Source organism: Phyllostomus hastatus, unplaced genomic scaffold (assembly GCF_019186645.2).
Source record: "Phyllostomus hastatus isolate PE091 unplaced genomic scaffold, TTU_PhHast_1.1 phas_contig_41, whole genome shotgun sequence".
Lineage (NCBI taxonomy): Eukaryota > Metazoa > Chordata > Mammalia > Chiroptera > Phyllostomidae > Phyllostomus > Phyllostomus hastatus.
The window spans coordinates 12,090,001-12,112,309 of record NW_025333876.1 but is presented as its reverse complement, the minus strand read 5'-3'; positions in this window follow the sequence as shown (position 1 = coordinate 12,112,309).

Sequence of the window (22,309 nt, the reverse complement as noted above, 5' to 3'; positions counted from 1 at the left end):
AAATGCTGCATTTGCTCTGCTTTTCATGTGAACTAACTTGTAAGAATAAGTATGAATTTTGGGTAAAAACTGAATTTCTCAAAGAATGAACAGTGATGAAGGGCTTCAACACTGCTATATCACTGTGGAATGTTACATATTTGGAGAACACACTGTTACTTCAACATTTTGTAGTAGTACCTAATGTTACTGCATGTACCAGTTTCAGTACAGAGGAATGTATGTTGTTTCTACAGTAGTGCCTTCAGTTTGAACACTTGTATAGCATTGATTCACTGAAATGCTGCATTTGCTCTACTTTTTCATGTGAACTAACTTGTAAGAACAAGTTAGAATTTTGGGTAAAATCTGCATTTCTCAAAGAATGAACAGTGATGAACTGCTTCAACACTACTAATTCTCAGTGAAATGTTACATATTTGGAGAACACACTGTTACTTCAACATTTTGTAATAGTACCTAACATTACTACATGTACCTCTTTCAGTACAGAGGAATGTATGTTGTTTCTACAGTAATGCTTTCAGTTTGAAGACTTGTGTAGCATTGATTCACTGAAATGCTGCATTTGCTCTACCTTTTCATGTGAAACTAACTTGTAAGAACAAGTATGAATTTTGGGTAAAAACTGCATTTCTCAAAGAATGAACAGTGATGAACTGCTTCAACACTACTATATTCTCTGTGAAATGTTACATATTTGGAGAACACACTGTTACTTCAACATTTTGTAATAGTACCTAACATTACTACATGTACCCTTTTCAATACAGAGGAATGTATGTTGTTTCTACAGTAATGCGTTCAGTTTGAACACTTGTGTAGCATTGATTCACTGACATGCTGCATTTGCTCTGCTTTTCATGTGAACTAACTTGTAAGAACAGGTATGAATTTTGGGTAAAAACTGCATTTCTCAAAGAAGGAACAGTGATGAACTGCTTCAACACTACTAATTCTCTGTGAAATGTTACATATTTGTAGAACACACTGTGACTTCAACATTTTGTAGTAGTACCTAACTGTTAGTGCATGTATCAGTTTCAGTACAGAGGAATGTATGTTGTTTCTACAGTAATGCTTTCAGTTTGAACACTTGTGTAGCATTGATTCACTGAAATGCTGCATTTGATCTACTTTTCATGTGAACTAACTGGTAAGAATAAGTATGAATTTTGGGTAAAAACTGCATTTCTCAAAGAATGAACAGTGATGAACTGCTTCAACACTACTAATTCTCTGTGAAATGTTACATATTTGGAGAACACACTGTTACTTTAACATTTTGTAATAGTACCTAACATTACTACATGTACCTCTTTCAGTACAAAGGAATGTATGTTGTTTCTACAATAGTGCCTTCAGTTTGAACACTTGTGTAGCATTGATTCACTGAAATGCTGCATTTGCTCTACTTTTCATGTGAACTAACTGGTAAGAACAAATATGAATTTTGGGTAAAAACTGCATTTCTCAAAGAATGAACAGTGATGAACTGCTTCAACACTACTAATTCTCTGTGAAATGTTACATATTTGAGAACATACTGTTACTTCAACATTTTGTAATAGTACCTAACATTACTACATGTACCTCTTTCAGTACAGAGGAATGTATGTTGTTTCCACAGTAATGCGTTCAGTTTGAACACTTGTGTAGCATTGATTCACTGACATGCTGCATTTGCTCTGCTTTTCATGCGAACTAACTTGTAAGAACAGGTATGAATTTTGGGTAAAAACTGCATTTCTCAAAGAAGGAACAGTGATGAACTGCTTCAACACTACTAATTCTCTGTGAAATGTTACATATTTGTAGAACACACTGTGACTTCAACATTTTGTACTAGTACCTAATGTTACTGCATGTACCAGTTTCAGTACAGAGGAATGTATGTTGTTTCTACAGTAATGCTTCCAGTTTGAACACTTGTGTACCATTGATTCACTGAAATGCTGCATTTGCTCTACTTTTCATGTGAACTAACTGGTAAGAACAAGTATGAATTTTGGGTAAAAACTGCATTTCTCAAAGAATGAACAGTGATGACCTGCTTCAACACTACTAATTCTCTGTGAAATGTTACATATCTGGAGAACACACTGTTACTTCAACATTTTGTAATAGTACCTAACATTACTACATGTACCTGTTTCAGTACCAAAGGAATCTATGTTGTTTCTACAGTAATGCCCTCGTTTGAACACTTGTGTGGTAGTGATTCACTGAAATGCTGCATTTGCTCTACTTTTCATGTGAACTAACTGGTAAGAACAAGTATGAAATTTGGGTGAAATCTGCATTTCTCAAAGAATGAACAGTGATGACCTGCTTGAACACTACTAATTCTCTGTGAAATGTTACATATTTGAAGAACACACTGTTACATCAACATTTTGTAGTAGTACCTAACATTACTACATGTACCTGTTTCAGTACCAAGGAATCTATGTTGTTTCTACAGTAATGCCCTCGTTTGAACACTTGTGTGGTAGTGATTCACTGAAATGCTGCATTTGCTCTACTTTTCATGAGAACTAACTTGTAAGAACAAGTATGAATTTTGGGTAAAAACTGCATTTCTCAAAGAATGAACAGTGATGACCTGCTTGAACACTACTAATTCTCTGTGAAATGTTACATATTTGGAGAACACACTGTTACTTCAACATTTTGTAGTCGTGCCTTACGTTACTACATGTACCAGTTTCAGTACAGAGGAATGTATGTTGTTTCTACAGTAATGCTTTCACTTTGAACACTTGTGTAGCATTGACAGTGAAATGCTCCATTTGCTCTACTTTTCATGTGAACTAACTTGTAGGAACAAATATGAATTTTGGGTAAAAACTGCATTTCTCAAAGAATGAACAGTGATGAACTGCTTCAACGCTACTAATTCTCTGGGAAATGTTACATATTTGGAGAACACACTGTTACTTTAACATTTTGTAGTGGTTCCTAACATTAACTATATGTACCTCTTTCAGTACAGAGGAATGTATGGTGTTTCTACAGTAATGCCTTCAGTTTGAACACTTGTGTAGCATTGATTCACTGAAATGCTGCATTTGCTCTGCCTTTCATGTGAACTAACTTGTAAGAACAAGTGTGAAATTTTGGGTAAAAACTGCATTTCTCAAAGAATGAACAGTGATGAACTGCTTCAACACTACTATATCTCTGTGAAATGTTACATATTTGGAGAACACACTGTTACTTCAACATTTTGTAATAGTACCTAACATTACTACATGTACCTCTTTCAATACAGAGGAATGTATGTTGTTTCCACAGTAATGCGTTCAGTTTGAACACTTGTGTAGCATTGATTCACTGACATGCTGCATTTGCTCTGCTTTTCATGTGAACTAACTTGTAAGTACAGGTATGAATTTTGGGTAAAAACTGCATTTCTCAAAGAAGGAACAGTGATGAACTGCTTCAACACTACTATATCTCTGTGAAATGTTACATATTTGTAGAACACACTGTGACTTCAACGTTTTGTAGTAGTACCTAATGTTAGTGCATGTACCAGTTTCAGTACAGAGGAATGTATGTTGTTTCTACAGTAATGCTTTCAGTTTGAACACTTGTGTAGCATTGATTCACTGAAATGCTGCATTTGCTCTACTTTTCATGTGAACTAACTTGTAAGAACAAGTTAGAATTTTGGGTAAAATCTGCATTTCTCAAAGAATGAACAGTGATGAACTGCTTCAACACTACTAATTCTCAGGGAAATGTTACATATTTGGAGAACACACTGTTACTTCAACATTTTGTAGTAGTTCCTAACATTAACATATGTACCTCTTTCAGTACAAAGGAAAGTATGTTGTTTCTAGAGTAATGCGTTTAGTTTGAACACTTGTGTAGCATTGATTCACTGAAATGCTGCATTTGCTCTGCTTTTCATGTGAACTAACTTGTAAGAACAAGTATGAATTTTGGGTGAAATCTGCATTTCTCAAAGAATGAACAGTGATGACCTGCTTGAACACTACTAATTCTCTGTGAAATGTTACATATTTGAAGAACACACTGTTACCTCAACATTTTGTAGTAGTACCTAACATTACTACATGTACCTGTTTCAGTACCAAGGAATCTATGTTGTTTCTACAGTAATGCCCTCTTTTGAACACTTGTGTGGTAGTGATTCACTGAAATGTTGCATTTGCTCTACTTTTCATGAGAACTAACTTGTAAGAACAAGTATGAATTTTGGATAAAAACTGCATTTCTCAAAGAATGAACAGTGATGACCTGCTTGAACACTACTAATTCTCTGTGAAATGTTACATATTTGGAGAACACACTGTTACTTCAACATTTTGTAGTCGTGCCTTACGTTACTACATGTACCAGTTTCAGTACAGAGGAATGTATGTTGTTTCTACAGTAATGCTTTCACTTTGAACACTTGTGTAGCATTGACAGTGAAATGCTCCATTTGCTCTACTTTTCATGTGAACTAACTGGTAAGAACAAGTATGAATTTTGGGTAAAAACTGCATTTCTCAAAGAATGAACAGTGATGAAGTACTTCAACACTACTAATTCTCTAGGAAATGTTACATATTTGGAGAACACACTGTTACTTTAACATTTTGTAGTGGTTCCTAACATTAACATATGTACCTCTTTCAGTACAGAGGAATGTATGGTGTTTCTACAGTGATGCCTTCACTTTGAACACTTGTGTAGCATTGATTCACTGAAATGCTGCATTTGCTCTGCTTTTCATTTGAACTAACCTGTAAGAACAAGTATGAATTTTGGGTAAAAACTGCATTTCTCAAAGAATGAACAGTGATGAGCTGCTTCAACACTACTAATTCTCTGGGAAATGTTACATGTTTGGAGAACACACTGTTACTTCAACATTTTGTAATAGTACCTAACATTACTACATGTACCTGTTTCAGTACAGAGGAATGTATGTTGTTTCTACAAATAAATGCGTTCAGTTTGAATACTTGTGTAGCATTGATTCACTGAAATGCTGCATTTGCTCTGCTTTTCATGTGAACTAACTTGTAACAATAAGTATGAATTTTGGGTAAAAACTGAATTTCTCAAAGAATGAACAGTGATGAACTGCTTCAACACTGCTATATCTCTGTGAAATGTTACATATTTGGAGAACACACTGTTACTTCAACATATTGTAATAGTACCTAACATTACTACATGTACCTGTTTCAGTACAGAGGAATGTATGTTGTTTCTACAATAATGCGTTCAGTTTGAACACTTCTGTAGCATTGATTCACTGAATTGCTGCATTTGCTCTGCTTTTCATGTGAACTAACTTGTAAGAACAAGTATGAAATGTGGGTAAAAACTGAATTTCTCAAAGAATGAACAGTGATGAACTGCTTCAACAATACTAATTCTCTGGGAAATGTTACATGTTTGGAGAACACACTGTTACTTCAACATTTTGTAATAGTACCTAACATGTACCTCTTTCAGTACAGAGGAATGTATGTTGTTTCTACAGTAATGCTTTCAGTTTGAAGACTTGTGTAGCATTGATTCACCAAAATGCTGCATTTGCTCTACCTTTCATGTGAAATAACTGGTAAGAACAAGTATGAATTTTGGGTAAAAACTGCATTTCTCAAAGAATGAACAGTGATAAACTGCTTCAACACTACTAATTCTCTGGGAAATGTTACATATTTGGAGAACACACTGTTACTTTAACATTTTGTAGTGGTTCCTAACATTAACATATGTACCTCTTTCAGTACAGAGGAATGTATGGTGTTTCTACAGTAATGCCTTCAGTTTGAACACTTGTGTAGCATTGATTCACTGAAATGCTGCATTTGCTCTGCCTTTTCATGTGAACTAACTTGTAAGAACAAGTGTGAAATTTTGGGTGAAAAACTGCATTTCTCAAAGAATGAACAGTGATGAACTGCTTCAACACTACTAATTCTCTGTGAAATGTTACATATTTGGAGAACACACTGTTACTTCAACATTTTGTAATAGTACCTAACATTACTACATGTACCTCTTTCAGTACAAAGGAATGTATGTTGTTTCTACAGTAATGCGTTCAGTTTGAACACTTGTGTAGCATTGATTCACTGACATGCTGCATTTGCTCTACTTTTCATGTGAACTAACTTGTAAGAACAAGTATGAATTTTGGGTAAAAACTGCATTTCTCAAAGAATGAACAGTGATGAACTGCTTCAACACTACTAATTCTCTGTGAAATGTTACATATTTGGAGAACACACTGTTACTTCAACATTTTGTAGTAGTACCTAACATTACTACATGTACCTGTTTCAGTACAAAGGAATGTATGTTGTTTCTACAGTAATGCCTTCAGTTTGAACACTTGTGTAGTAGTGATTCACTGAAATGCTGCATTTGCTCTACTTTTCATGTGAACTAACTTGTAAGAACAAGTATGAATTTTGGGTAAAAACTGCATTTCTCAAAGAATGAACAGTGATGAACTGCTTCAACACTACTAATTCTCTGTGAAATGTTACATATTTGGAGAACACACTGTTACTTCAACATTTTGTAGTAGTACCTAACATTACTACATGTACCTGTTTCAGTACAAAGGAATGTATGTTGTTTCTACAGTAATGCCTTCAGTTTGAACACTTGTGTAGCATTGATTCACTGAAATGCTGCATTTGCTCTACTTTTCATGGGAACTAACTTGTAAGAACAAGTATGAATTTTGGGTAAAAACTGCATTTCTCAAAGAATGAACAGTGATGAACTGCTTCAACACTACTAATTCTCTGTGAAATGTTACATATTTGGAGAACACACTGTTACTTCAACATTTTGTAATAGTACCTAACATTACTACATGTACCTGTTTCAGTACAAAGGAATGTATGTTGTTTCTACAGTAATGCGTTTCAGTTTTGAACACTTGTGTAGCATTGATTCACTGAAATGCTGCATTTTGCTCTACTTTTCATGTGAACTAACTTGTAAGAACAAGTATGAATTTTGGGTAAAAACTGCATTTCTCAAAGAATGAACAGTGATGAACTGCTTCAACACTACTAATTCTCTGTGAAATGTTACATATTTGGAGAACACACTGTTACTTCAACATTTTGTAGTAGTACCTAACATTAACTACATGTACCTCTTTCAGTACAAAGGAATGTATGTTGTTTCTACAGTAATGCGTTCAGTTTGAACACTTGTGTAGCATTGATTCACTGAAATGCTGCATTTGCTCTACTTTTCATGTGAACTAACTTGTAAGAACAAGTATGAATTTTGGGTAAAAACTGCATTTCTCAAAGAATGAACAGTGATGAACTGCTTCAACACTACTAATTCTCTGTGAAAATGTTACATATTTGGAGAACACACTGTTACTTCAACATTTTGTAGTAGTACCTAACATTACTACATGTACCTCTTTCAGTACAAAGGAATGTATGTTGTTTCTACAGTAATGCGTTCAGTTTGAACACTTGTGTAGCATTGATTCACTGAAATGCTGCATTTGCTCTACTTTTCATGTGAACTAACTTGTAAGAACAAGTATGAATTTTTGGGTAAAAACTGCATTTCTCAAAGAATGAACAGTGATGAACTGCTTCAACACTACTAATTCTCTGTGAAATGTTACATATTTTGGAGAACACACTGTTACTTTCAACATTTTGTAATAGTACCTAACATTACTACATGTACCTGTTTCAGTACAAAGGAATGTATGTTGTTTCTACAGTAATGCCTTCAGTTTGAACACTTGTGTAGCAGTGATTCACTGAAATGCTGCATTTGCTCTACTTTTCATGTGAACTAACTTGTAAGAACAAATATGAATTTTGGGTAAAAACTGCATTTCTCAAAGAATGAACAGTGATGAACTGCTTCAACACTACTAATTCTCTGTGAAATGTTACATATTTGGAGAACACACTGTTACTTCAACATTTTGTAATAGTACCTAACATTACTACATGTACCTGTTTCAGTACAGAGGAATGTATGTTGTTTCTACAATAATGCGTTCAGTTTGAACACTTGTGTAGCATTGATTCACTGAAATGCTGCATTTGCTCTGCTTTTCATGTGAACTAACTTGTAAGAACAAGTATTCATTTTGGGTAAATCTGCATTTCTCAAAGAATGTACAGTGATGAACTGCTCAGCACTAGTAATTCTCTGTGAAATGTAACATATTTGGAGAACACACTGTTACTTCAATATTTTGTAATAGTTCATAACATTACAATATGTGTCTCCTTCAGTACAAATGAAAGTATGTTGTTTTCACAATAATGCCTTCAGTTTGAACACTTTTGGAACAGGATTCACAGAAATGCTGCATTTGCTGTAGTTTTCTTGTGAGCTAACTAGTAAGAACAAGTATGCATTTTGAGTAAAAACCGCATTTCTCAAAGAATGAACAGTAATGGAGTGCTTCAACTCTAGTAATTCTCTGTGAAGTGTAACATATTTGCAGAAAACACCGTTACTTCAACATTTTGTAGTAGTTCATAACATTACTATAGGGATCTCCTTCAGTACAAATGAAAGTATGTTGTTTCACAGTAATGCCTTCAGTTTGAACACTTTTGGAGCAGTGATTCACAGAAATGCTGCATTTGCTGTAGTTTTCATGTGAACTAACTTGTAAGAACAAGCATGCAATTTTGGGTAAATCTGCATTTCCCAAAGAATGTACAGTAATGAACTGCTTCAGCACTAGTAATTCTCTGTGAAATGTAACATATTTGGAGAACACACTGTTACTTCAACATTTTGAGGTAGTTCATAACATTACTATATATATCTCCTTCAGTAGAAATGAAAGTATGTTGTTTTCACAGTAATGCCTTCAGTTTGAACACTTTTGGAGCATTGATTCTCAGAAATGCTGCATTTATGTAGTTTACATGTGGGCTAACTTGTAAGAACAAGTATGCATTTTGTGTAAAAACTGCATTTCTCAAAGAATGAACAGTAATGAAGTGCTTCACCTCTAGTAATTCTCTGTGAAATGTAACATATTTGGAGAACACAACGTTACTTCAACATTTTGTAGTAGTTCAGAACATTACTATATGGATCTCCTTCAGTAGAAATGAAAGTATGTTGTTTTCACAATGATGCCTTCAGTTTGAACACTTTTGGAGCAGTGATTCCAGAAATGCTGCATTTGCTGTAGTTTTCATGTGAACTAACTTGTAAGACCAAGTATGCATTTTGGGTAAATCTGCATTTCTGAAAGAATGTACTGTAATGACCTGTCAGCACTAGTAATTCTCTGTGAAATGTAACATATTTGGAAACACACTGTTACTTCAACATTTTCTAGTAGTTCATAAAAACACTATATGTATCTCCTTCAGGACAAATGAAAGTATGTTGTTTTCACAGTAATGCCTTCAGTTTGAACGCTTTTGGAGCATTGATTCACAGAAATGCTGCATTTGCTCTAGTTTTCAGGTGAGCTAACTTGTAAGAACATGTATGCATTTTGAGTAAAAACTGCATTTCTCAAAGAATGAATAGTAATGAAGTGCTTCAACTCTAGTAATTCTCTGTGAAATGTAACATATTTGGAGAACACACCGTTACTTCAACATTTTGTAGTAGTTCAGAACATTACTATATGGATCTCATTCAGAACAAATGAAAGTATGTTGTGTTCACAGTAATGCCTTCAGTTTGAACACTTTTGGAGCAGTGATTCACAGAAATGCTGCATTTGCTGTAGTTTTCATGTGAACTAACTTGTAAGAACAAGCATGCATTTTGGCTAAATCTGCATTTCTCCAAGAATGAACAGTAATGAACTGCTTCAACACTAGTAATTCTCTGTGAAATGTAATATATTTGGAGAACACACTGTTACTTCAACATTTTGAGGTAGTTCATAACATTACTATATGTATCTCCTTCAGTAGAAATGAAAGTATGTTGTTTTCACAGTAATGCCTTCAGTTTGAACACTTTTGGAGCATTGATTCACAGAAATGCTGCATTTGTGTAGTTTACATGTGACCTAACTTGTAAGAACAATTATGGATTTTGAGTAAAAACTGCATTTCTCAAAATATGAACAGTAATGAAGTGCTTCAACTCTAGTAATTCTCTGTGAAATGTAACATATTTGGAGAACACACCGTTACTTCAACATTTTGTAGTAGTTCAGAACATTACTATATGGATCTCATTCAGAACAAATGAAAGTATGTTGTTTTCACAGTAATGCCTTCAGTTTGAACACTTTTGGAGCAGTGATTCACAGAAATGCTGCATTTGCTGTAGTTTTCATGTGAACTAACCTGTAAGAACAAGTATGCTATGTATTTAAAAACTGCATTTCTCAAAGAATGAACAGTAATGAACTGCTTCAACACTAGTAATTCTCTGTGAAATATAACATATTTGAAGAACACACTGTTACTTCAACATTTTGAGGTACTGGATAACATTATTATATGTATCTCCTTCAGTAGAAATGAAACTATGTTCTTTTCACTGTAATGCCTTCAGTTTGAACACTTTTGTAGCAGTGAGCACAGAAATGGTACATTTGCTGTACTTTTCATTTGAACTAACTTGTAAGAACAAGTATGCATTTTGGGTAAAAACTGCATTTCTCAAAGAATGTACAGTAAGGAAGTGCTTCAACTCTAGTAATTCTCTGTGAAATGTAACATATTTGGAGAACACACCATTACTTCAACATTTTGTAGTAGTTCAGAACATTACTATATGGATCTCCTTCAGTACAAATGAAAGTATGTTGTTTTCACAGTAATGCCTTGAGTTTGAACGCTTTTGGAGCAGTGATTCACAGAAATGCTGCATTTGCTGTAGTTTTCATGTGAACTAACCTGTAAGAAAAAGTGTGCATTTTGAGTAAAAACTGCATTTCTCAAAGAATGAACAGTAATGAAGTGCTTCAACTCCAGTAATTCTCTGTGAAATGTAACATATTTGGAGAACACACTGTTACTTCAACATTTTGAGGTAGTTCATAACATTACTATATGTATCTCCTTCAGTGGAAATGAAAGTATGTTGTTTTCACAGTAATGCCTTCAGTTTGAACACTTTTGGAGCATTGATTCACAGAAATGCTGCATTTATGTAGTTTACACGTGACCTAACTTGTAAGAACAAGTATGCATTTGGGTAAAAACTGCATTTAGCAAAGAATGAACAGTAATGAAGTGCTTCACCTCTAGTAATTCTCTGTGAAATATAACATATTTGGAGAACACACTGTTACTTCAACATTTTGAGGTACTGGATAACATTGCTATATGTATTTCCTTCAGTAGAAATGAAACTATGTTCTTTTCACTGTAATGCCTTCAGTTTGAACACTTTTGTAGCAGTGAGCACAGAAATGGTACATTTGCTGTACTTTTCATTTGAACTAACTTGTAAGAACAAGTACGCATTTTGGGTAAAAACTGCATTTCTCAAAGAATGTACAGTAATGAAGTGCTTCAACTCTAGTAATTCTCTGTGAAATGTAACATATTTGACAGCACAATGTTACTTGAACATTTTGTAGTAGTTCATAAAAATACTATATGTATCTCCTTCAGGACAAATGAAAGTATGTTGTTTTCACAGTGATGCCTTCAGTTTGAACGCTTTTGGAGCATTGATTCACAGAAATGCTGCATTTGCTCTAGGTTTCAGGTGAGCTAACTTGTAAGAACATGTATGCATTTTCAGTAAAAACTGCATTTCTCAAAGAATTAACAGTAATTAAGTGCTTCAACACTAGTAATTCTCTGTGAAATGTAACATATTTGGAGAAACACCGTTACTTCAACATTTTGTAGTAGTTCATAACATTACTATATGGATCTCATTCAGTACACGAAAGTATGTTGTTTTCACAGTAATGCCTTCAGTTTGAACACTTTTGGAGCAGTGATTCACAGAAATGCTGCATCTGCTGTAGTTTTCATGTGAACTAACTTGTAAGAACAAGCATGCATTTTGGCTAAATCTGCATTTTTCAAAGAATGAACAGTAATGAACTGCTTCAACACTAGCAATTCTCTGTGAAATGTAATATATTTGGAGAACACACTGTTACTTCAACATTTTCAGGTAGTTCCTAACATTACTATATGTATCTCCTTCAGTAGAAATGAAAGTATGTTGTTTTCACAGCGATGCCTTCAGTTTGAAACCTTTGGAGCAGTGATTCACAGAAATGCTGCATTTGCTGTAGTTTTCATGTGAACTAACCTGTAAGAACAAGTATGCATTTTGGTTAAAAACTGCATTTCTCAAAGAATGAACAGTAATGAACTGCTTCAACACTAGTAATTCTCTGTGAAATATAACATATTTGGAGAACACACTGTTACTTCTACATTTTGAGGTAGTTCATAACATTACTATATATATCTCCTTCAGTAGAAATGAAAGTATGATATTTTCACAGTAATGCCTTCACTTTGAACACTTTTGGAGCATTGATTCACAGAAATGCTACATTTGCTCTAGTTTTCATGTGAACTACCTTGTAAGAACAAGTACGCATTTGGGTAAATCTACATTTCTCAAAGAATGAAGGGTAATGAACTGCTTCAACACTAGTAATTCTCTGTGAAATGTAACATACTTGGAGGACACACTGTTACTTCAACATTTTGTGGTAGTTCATATCCTTACTATATGTATCTCCTTCAGAACAAATGAAAGTATGTTGTTTTCACAGTGATGCCTTCAGTTTGAACACTTTTGGAGCATTGATTCACAGAAATGCTGCATTTGTGTAGTTTTCATGTGAGCTAACTTGTAACAACAAGTATGCATTTTGAGTAAAAACTACATTTCTCAAAGAATGAACAGTAATGAAGTGCTTCAACTCTAGTAATTCTCTGTGAAATGTAACATATTTGGAGAACACACCGTTACTTAAACATTTTGTAGTAGTTCAGAACATTACTATATGGATCTCCTTCAGTACAAATGAAAGTATGTCTTTTTCACAGTAATGCCTTCAGTTTGAACACTTTTAGAGCAGTGATTCACAGAAATGCTTCATTTGCTGTAGTTTTCATGTTAACTCACTTGTAAGAACAAGCATTCATTTTGTCTAAATCGGCATTACTGAAAGAATGAACAGTAATGAACTGCTTCAACACTAGTCATTCTCGGTGAAATGTAACATGTTTGGAGAACACACTGTTACTTCAACATTTTCAGGTAGTTCATAACATTACTATATGTATCTCCTTCAGTAGAAATGAAAGCATGTTGTTTTCACTGTAATGCCTTCAGTTTGAACACTTTTGTAGCAGTGATTCACAGAAATGCTGCATTTGCTCTAGTTTTCATGTGAACTAACTTTTAAGAACAAATATGCATTTTGGGTAAAAACTGCCTTTCTCAAAGAATGAACAGTAATGAACTGCTTCAACAATAGTAATTTACTGTGAAATGTAACATGTTTGGAGAACACACTCTTAGTTCAACATTTTAGGTAGTTCATAACATTACTATATGTATCTCCTTCAGTCGAAATGAAAGTATGTTGTTTTCAAAGTAATGCCTGCAGTATGAAGTCTTTTGTAGCAGTGAACACAGAAAAGGAGCATTTGCTCTAGTTTTCATATGAACTAACTTGTAAGAACAAGTATGCATTTTGAGAAAAAACTGCATTTCTCAAAGTATGAACAGTAATGAACTGCATCAACACTAGTAATTCTCTGTGAAATGTAACATATTTGTAGAATACACTGTTACTTCAACATTTTGAAGTAGTTCATAACATTATGATATGTATCTCCTTCAGTAGAAATGAAAATATGTTGTTTTCACAGTAATGCCTTCAGTTTCAACACTTTTGGAGCAGTGATTCACAGAAATGCTGCATTTGCTGTAGTTTTCATGTGAACTAACTTGAAAGAACAAGTATGCATTTTGGTTAAAAACTGCATTTCTCAAAGAATGAACAGTAATGAACTGCTTCAACACTAGTAATTCTCTGTGAAATGTGACATATTTGGAGAACACACTGTTACTTCAACATTTTGTAGTAGTTCATAACATTACTATATGTATCTCCTTCAGTACAAATGAAAGTATGTTGTTTTCACTGTAATGCATTCAGTTTTAACACCTTTGGAGCAGTGATTCACAGAAATGCTACATTTGCTCTAGTTTTCATGTGAACTAACTTGTAAGAACAAGCAGGCATTTTGAGTAAAGACTGCATTTCTCAAAGAATGAACAGTAATGAACTGCTTCAACACTAGTGATTCTCTGTGAAATGTAACATATTTGTAGAATACACTGTTACTTCAACATTTTGTAGTAGTTCATAACATTACTATATGGACCTCCTTCAGTAGAAAGGAAAGTATGTTGTTTTCACAGTACTGCCTTCAGTTTGCACACTTTTATAGCAGTCATTCACAGAAATGCTGCATTGCTTTAATTTTCATGTGAACTAACTTGTAAGAACAAGTATGCATTTTTGGTAAAAACTACATTTCTCAAAGAATGTATAGTAATGAACTGCTTCAAAACTAGTGATTCTCTGTGAAATGTAACATATTTCGAGAACACACTATTACTTCAACATTTTGAGTAGTTCGTAACATTACTATATGATCCTCCTTCAGTAGAAATGAAAGTGTATTGTTTCCACAGTAATGCCTTCAGTTTGAACACTTTTGGAGCAGTGATTCACAGAAATGCTGCATTTGCTGTAGTTTTCATGGGAACTAACTTGTAAGAACAAGTATGCATTTGGGTAAATCTGCATTTCTCTAAGAATGAAGAGTAATGAACTGCTTCAACACAAATACTTCTCTGGGAAATGTAACATATTTGGAGAACACACTGCTATCTCAACGTTTTGTAGTAGTTCATACATTACTATATGTATCTCCTTCAGTACTAATGAAAGTATGTTGTTTTCACCATAATGCCTTCAGTTTGAAAACTTTTGCAGCAGTGATTCACAGGAATGATACATTTGCTCTAGTTTTCATGTGAACTAACTTGTAAGAACAAGTATGCATTTTGGGTAAAACCTGCATTTCTCAAAGATTGAACAGTGATGAACTGCTTCAACACTAGTAATTCTCTGTGAAATGTTACATATTTGGAGAACACACTGTTACCTCAACATTTTGTAGTTGTTTATAACATTACTATATGTATCTCCTTCCGTAGACAGGAGAGTGTGTTGTTACTACAATAATGCCTTCAGTTTGAACACTTTTGTAGCAGTGATTCCCAGAAATGCTGCATTTGCTCTAGTTTTCCTGTGAACTAACTTGTAAGAACAAGAATGAATTTTGGGTAAAAACTGCATTTCTCAAACAATGAACAGTGATGAACTGCTTCAACACTGGTAATTCTCTGTGAAATGGTACATATTTGGAGAACACACTGCTACCTCAAAATTTGGCAGTACTTCATATCCCTACTATATGTATCTCCAGTAGAAAGGAAAGTGTGTTTTTCCTACAGTAATGCCTTCAGTTTGAACAGTTTTGTAGCAGTGATTCACAGAAATGCTGCATTTGCTGTTGTTTCCCTGTGAACTCAGTTGTAAAAACAAGTATGAATTTTGGATAAAAACTGCATTTCACCGGAGGGTGTCGCGGATTGGGCGAACGAACTCCGCTGGCCAGCCAGGGCCGGGAGCAGCCTCACTGGGCCGGGTCCAAAGATAACCCACCTTGGGGAGGCGCCTGCGCGGGCCATGGAGGACCACAACCACCCAAATCGGCCTCCTGCGGCGGTGACGCGGGTCGGGCGAAGGACGTCCGCTGGCCAGCCAGGACCGCAAAAAGACGCCCCTGGCGGGGCCACCCATAACGCCGCTGGGCGACCTCCCTCCTGACGCGCGTCTGCACCGGGGCCAGCATCCCCCGCCGCATGGGCAGGGCACCCGGGTCTGGCGAATGATCCCCGCCAGCCTGCCCAGAACGGCCCGGGCGCCGCCTCCGGCTGCGGTGGGAACCGGTTGTGGGCGCCATACCTCCGTGTGGCCCAGAGGGCCATTCCAAGGCTTCCCTGTCGGATGCGGAGGGAACCCGCCTTAGGCGAACGCCATCGGCAGGCAGCCACGACGGGGAGCAGCGTCCCAAGCCAAGCGCGTTGGGAAGCCGGCTGGGCCGAGCAAACTTCCCCGGTCACCCGACACCGGGACCAGCGTTTCCTGAGGACTGTGGAGGGCACCCGGGTTGGGCGAAATAACTCTCGTGGCAGCCAGGACCGCAGTAACCGGACTTCCCTGTCGGGTGCAGATGTCACCCGCGTTCGGTGGAAGACATGGGCGGGTGTGCCCGGATGGATACCCTCCTCCCGTGCCCAGAGCATAGGGAACCCGGCTGGGGCGAACACACTTCCTTGGTCACCTAGGAAGGCAAGCAGCGTTTGCTGATGAGTGCAGAGTTAAGCCGGGGTGGGCGGGCGAGGTCCGCTGGCCAGACAGGACCGGTACCAGCCTCCCCGGCCAGAGGCGGAGGTATCCCGCATTGGGCGAACGAACTCTGCTGGCCAGCCAGGGCCGGGAGCAGCCTCCCCGGGCCGGGTCCAAAGAAAACCCGCAATGGGCGGGGCCCTCCGAGGGCCATGGAGGACCACAACCACCCAAATCGGCCTCCTGAGGCATGACCCGGGGAGTGCGAAGGTACTTCTGAAAGAATGAATAGTACAGAAAAATGCATTTCTCAAAGAATGAACAGTGACGAACTGCTGCAACACTAGTAATTCTCTTGGAAATATTACATATGTGGAGAACACACTGTTACCTCAACATTTTGTAGTAGTTCGTAACATTACTATATGTTCCTCCTTCATGGGAAATGATAGTGTATTGTTTCCGCAGTAATGCCTTCAGTTTGAACCCTTTTGTAGCAGTGATTCACAGAAATGCTGCATTTGCTCCAGGTTTCATGGGAACTAACTTGTAAGAACAAGTATGATTTTTGGGTAAAAACTGCATTTCTCAAAGAATAAACAGTGAGGAACTGCTTCAACTCTAGTAATTCTCTGTGAAATGATACATATTTGGAGAACACACTGCTATCTCAACGTTTTGTAGTAGTTCATACATTACTATATGTATCTCCTTCATTAGAAAGGAAAGTGTGTTGTTTCTACAGTAATGCCTTCAGTTTGAACACTTTTGGAGCAGTGATTCCCAGAAATGCTGCATTTGCTCTAGTTTCCATGTGAACTAACTTGTAAGAACAAGTATGAATTTTGGGTAAAACCTGCATTTCTCAAAGATTGAACAGTGATGAACTGCTTCAACACTAGTAATTCTCTGTGAAATGTTACATATTTGGAGAACACACTGTTACCTCAACATTTTGTAGTTGTTTATAACATTACTATATGTATCTCCTTCCGTAGACAGGAGAGTGTGTTGTTACTACAGTAATGCCTTCAGTTTGAACACTTTTGTAGCAGTGATTCCCAGAAATGCTGCATTTTCTCTAGTTTTCCTGTGAACAAACTTGTAAGAACAAGAATGAATTTTGGGTAAAAACTGCATTTCTCAAACAATGAACAGTGATGAACTGCTTCAACACTGGTAATTCTCTGTGAAATGTTACATATTTGGAGAACACACTGCTACCTCAAAATTTGGTAGTACTTCATATCCCTACTATATGTATCTCCAGTAGAAAGGAAAGTGTGTTTTTTCTACAGTAATGACTTCAGTTTGAACAGTTTTGTAGCAGTGATTCACAGAAATGCTGCATTTGCTGTTGTTTCCCTGTGAACTCAGTTGTAAAAACAAGTATGAATTTTGGATAAAAACTGCATTTCACCGGAGGGGTCGCGGATTGGGCGAACGAACTCCGCTGGCCAGCCAGGGCCGGGAGCAGCCTCCCCGGGCCGGGTCCAAAGATAACCCACCTTGGGGAGGCGCCTGCGCGGGCCATGGAGGACCACAACCACCCAAATCGGCCTCCTGCGGCGATGACCCGGGTCGGGCGAACGATGTCGGCTGGCCAGCCAGGACCGCCAAAAGACGCCCCTGGCGGGGCCACCCATAACGCCGCTGCGGCGACCTCCCTCCTGACGCGCGTCTGCACCGGGGCCAGCATCCCCCGCCGCGTGGGCAGGGCACCCGGGTCTGGCGAATGATCCCCGCCAGCCTGCCCAGAACGGCCCGGGCGCCACCTCCGGCTGCGGTGGGAACCGGTTGTGGGCGCCATACCTCCGTGTGGCCCAGAGGGCCATTCCAAGGCTTCCCTGTCGGATGCGGAGGGAACCCGCCTTAGGCGAACGCCATCGGCAGGCGCGCCACGACGGGGAGCAGCGTCCCAAGCCCAGCGCGTTGGGAAGCCAGCTGGGCCGAGCAAACTTCCCTGGTCACCCGACACCGGGACCAGCGTTTCCTGAGGAGTGTGGAGGGCACCCGGGTTGGGCGAAATAGCTCTCGTGGCGGCCAGGACCGCAGTAACCGGGCTTCCCTGTCGGGTGCGGATGTCACCCGCGTTCGGTGGAAGACATGGGCGGGCGCGCCACTACGGGAACCCTCCTCCCGTGCCCAGAGCATAGGGAACCCGGCTGGGGTGAACACCCCTCCCTGGTCACCTAGGACGGTAAGCAGCGTTTGCTGACGAGTGCGCAGGGAAGCCGGGGTGGGCGTGCGAAGTCCGCTGGCCAGACAGGACCCGTCCCAGCCTCCCCAGCCGGAGCCGGAGGTATCCCGCATTGGGCGAACGAACTCTGCTGGCCAGCCAGGACCGGCGGCAGCCTCCCCGGTCCGGGTCCAAAGATAACCCAAGTTGGGCAGGCGCCCTCCGCGGCCATGGAGGACCACAACCACCCAAATCGGCCTCCTACGGCGCTGACCCGGGTCGGGCGAACGACGTCCGCTGGCCAGCCGGGACCACCAAAAGACGCCCCTGGCGGGGCCAGCCATAACCGGGATTCGGCAACCTTCCTCCGGACGCGCGTCTGCACTGGAGCCAGCATCCCCCGCCGCGTGGGTGGGGGCACCCGGGTCGGGCGAATGATCCCCGCCAGCCTGCCCAGAACGTCCCGGGCGCCGCCTCCGGCTGCGGTGGGAACCGGTTGTGGGTGCCATACCTCCGTGTGGCCCAGAGGGCCATTGCAAGGCTTCCCTGTCGGATGCGGAGGGAACCCGCCTTAGGCGAACGCCATCGGCAGGCGCGCCACGACGGGGAGCAGCGTCCCAAGCCGAGCGCGTTGGGAAGCCGGCTGGGCCGAGCAAACTTCCCCGGTCACCCGACAACGGGACCAGCGTTTCCTGAGGAGTGTGGAGGGCACCCGGGTTGGGCGAAATAGCTCTCGTGGCGGCCAGGACCGCAGTGACCGGGCTTCCCCGTCGGGTGCGGATGTCACCCGCGTTCGGGTGGAAGACATGGGCGGGTGCGCCCGGACGGGAACCCTCCTCCCGTGCCCAGAGCATAGGGAACCCGGCTGGGGCGAACACACTTCCATGGTCACCTAGGACGGCAAGCAGCGTTTGCTGATGAGTGCAGAGTTAAGCCGGGGTGGGCGTGCGAAGTCCTCTGGCCAGACAGGACCGGTACCAGCCTCCCCGGCCAGAGGCGGAGGTATCCCGCACTGGGTGAACGAACTCTGCTGGCCAGCCAGGGCCGGGAGCAGCCTCCCTGGGCCGGGTCCAAAGATAACCCGCCTTGGGGAGGCGCCCTGCGCGGGCCATGAAGGACCACAACCACCCAAATCGGCCTCCTGCGGCAGTGACCCTGGTAGGTCGAACGACGTCCCCTGGCCAGCCATGACCGCCAACAGACGCCCCTGGCTGGGCCACCCATAACGCCGCTGCGGCGACCTCCCTCCTGACGCGCGTCTGCACCGGAGCCAGCATCCCCCGCCGCGTGTGCTGGGCACCCGGGTCGGGCGAATGATCCCCGCCAGCCTGCCCAGAACGTCCCGGGCGCCGCCTCCGGCTGTGGTGGGAACCGGTTGTGGGTGCCATACCTCCGTGTGGCCCAGAGGGCCATTGCAAGGCTTCCCTGTCGGATGCGGAGGGAACCCGCCTTAGGCGAATGCCATCTGCAGGCGCCCCAGGACGTGCAGCAGCGTCCCAAGCCGAGCGCGTTGGGAAGCCGAGCGCGTTGGGAAGCCAGCTGGGCCGAGCAAACTTCCCTGGTCACCCGACACCGGGACCAGCGTTTCCTGATGAGTGTGGAGGGAACACGGGTTTGGCGAAATAGCTCTCGTAGCGGCCAGGACCTCAGTAACCGGGCTTCCCTGTCGGGTGCGGATGTCACCCACGTTGGGTGGAAGACATGGGCGGGCGCGCCACTACGGGAACCCTCCTCCCGTGCCCAGAGCATAGGGAACCCTGCTGGTGAGATCAAACTTCCCTGGTCACCTAGGACGGTAAGCTGCGTTTGCTGATGGGTGCGGAGGTAAGCCCGGGTGGGCGTCCGAAGTCCGCTGGCCAGACAGGACCGGTACCAGCCTCCCCAGCAAGAGCCGGGTGTATCCGGCATTGGGCGAACGAACTCTCCTGGCCAGCCAGGACCGGGAGCAGCCTCCCCCGGCCGGGTCCAAATATAACCTGCGTTGAGATAAAGAAGAAGAAGGAGGACGAGGAGGAGGAGAAATAGGAGGAGGAGGAGGAAAAGGCGGAGGAGGAAGAGGGGAAGGAGGAGTAGGGTTTTCAATATGGAAAGAAGAAAGAAAGAAAGAAGAAGAAGAAGAAAAGGAAGAAGAATACGAAGAAAAAGAAGGAGGAAGAGGAGGAGGGTTTCCCATTTGGAGAAGAAGAAAGGAAAAGAAGAAGTAGAAGAAGAAGAAGAAGAAGAAGAACCAGAACAAGAAGAAGAAGGAGGAGGAGGAGCAGGAGGAGGACGAGGAATGGGAGGAGGAGGGTTTGCAATCTGGAAAATAAGAAAGACGAAGAAGAAGAAGTAGAAGAAGGAGGAGCAGGAGGAGGAAAAGGGGGAGGAGGAGGAGAAGGAGGAAGAGGAGAAGGAGGGATTTCAATCAGGGAAAGAAGAAAGAAGAAGAAGAATAAGGAGGAGCACGAGGAGGAGGAGGAGGAAAAGCAGGAGGGGAAGGAGGAGGAGGGTTTAGAAAATGGAAAAAAGAAAGAAAGAAAGAAAGAAGAAGAAGAAGTAGGAGGGGGAGAAGGGAGAGGAGGAGGAAGAAGAGGAAGAGAAGAAGGAGGGATTTCAATCAGGAAAGGATAAATAAGAAGAAGAAGGAGGCGGAAGATGAGGAGGAGAAGTGTTTTCAATTTGGAAAATAAGAAAGAAGAAGAAGAAGAAGGAGAAGGAGGCGGACAAGGAGGAGGGGGAGGGGGTATAGGACGAGGAGGGTTTTCAATCTGGAAAAGAAGAAAAAAGAAGAAGAAGAAGAAGAAGAAGAAGAAGAAGAGAAGAAGAGAAGAAGGAGGAGGAGGAGGAAGAAGGAAGAAGAAGAAGAAGAAAGAAGAAGAAGAAGAAGGAGGAGGAGGAGGAGGAGGAGGAGGAGAAAAACCAGCAGCAGCAGGAGGAGGAGGGTTTTCAATATGGAAAAAAGAAAGAAAGAAGAAGAAGAGAAGAAGAAGAAGAAAAGGAAGGAGGAAGAGGAGGAGGTTTTTCCATTTGGAAAAGAAGAAAGGAGAAGAAGAAGAAGAAGTAGAAAAAGAAGTGGAAGAAGAAGAAGAAGTGAAGAAGAAAAAGCAGCTGTAGGAAGAGGAGGAGGAGGGTTATCAATTAGGAAAAAAGAAAGAAGGAGAACAGAAAAAGAAGAAGAAAAGGAATGGGAAAGAAAGGAGGTTGTTCCATTTGGAAAAGAATAAAGGAGATGAATAAGAAGTAGAAAAAGGAGAAAAAAAAAGAAGAAGAAGAAGCAGCAGCAGGAGGAGGAGGAGGGTTTTCAGTATGGAAAAAAGAAAGAAAGAAGAAGAAGAGGAAAAGAAGAAGAAAAGGACGGAGAAAGAAGAAGAGGTTGTTCCATTTGGAAAAGAAGAAAGGAGAAGAAGAAGAAGTAGAAGAAGAAGAAGAAGAAGAAGAAGCAGGAGGAGAAGGAGGAGGAGGAGGGTTTTCAATATGGAAAAAAGAAAAAAGAAGAAGAAGAGAAGAAGAAGTAGAAAAGGAAGGAGGAAGAGGATGAAGTTTTTCCATTTGGAAAAGAAGAAAGGAGAAGAATAAGAAGAAGCAGCAGGAGGAGGAGGAGGAGGGTTTTCAATATAGAAAAAAGAAAGAAAGAAGAAGAAGAAGAAGAAAAGGAAGGAGGAAGAGGAGGAGGTTTTTCCATTTGGAAAAGAAGAAAGGAGAAGAAGAAGAAGTAGAAAAAGAAGAAGAAGAAGAAGAAGAGAAGAAGAAGCAGCAGC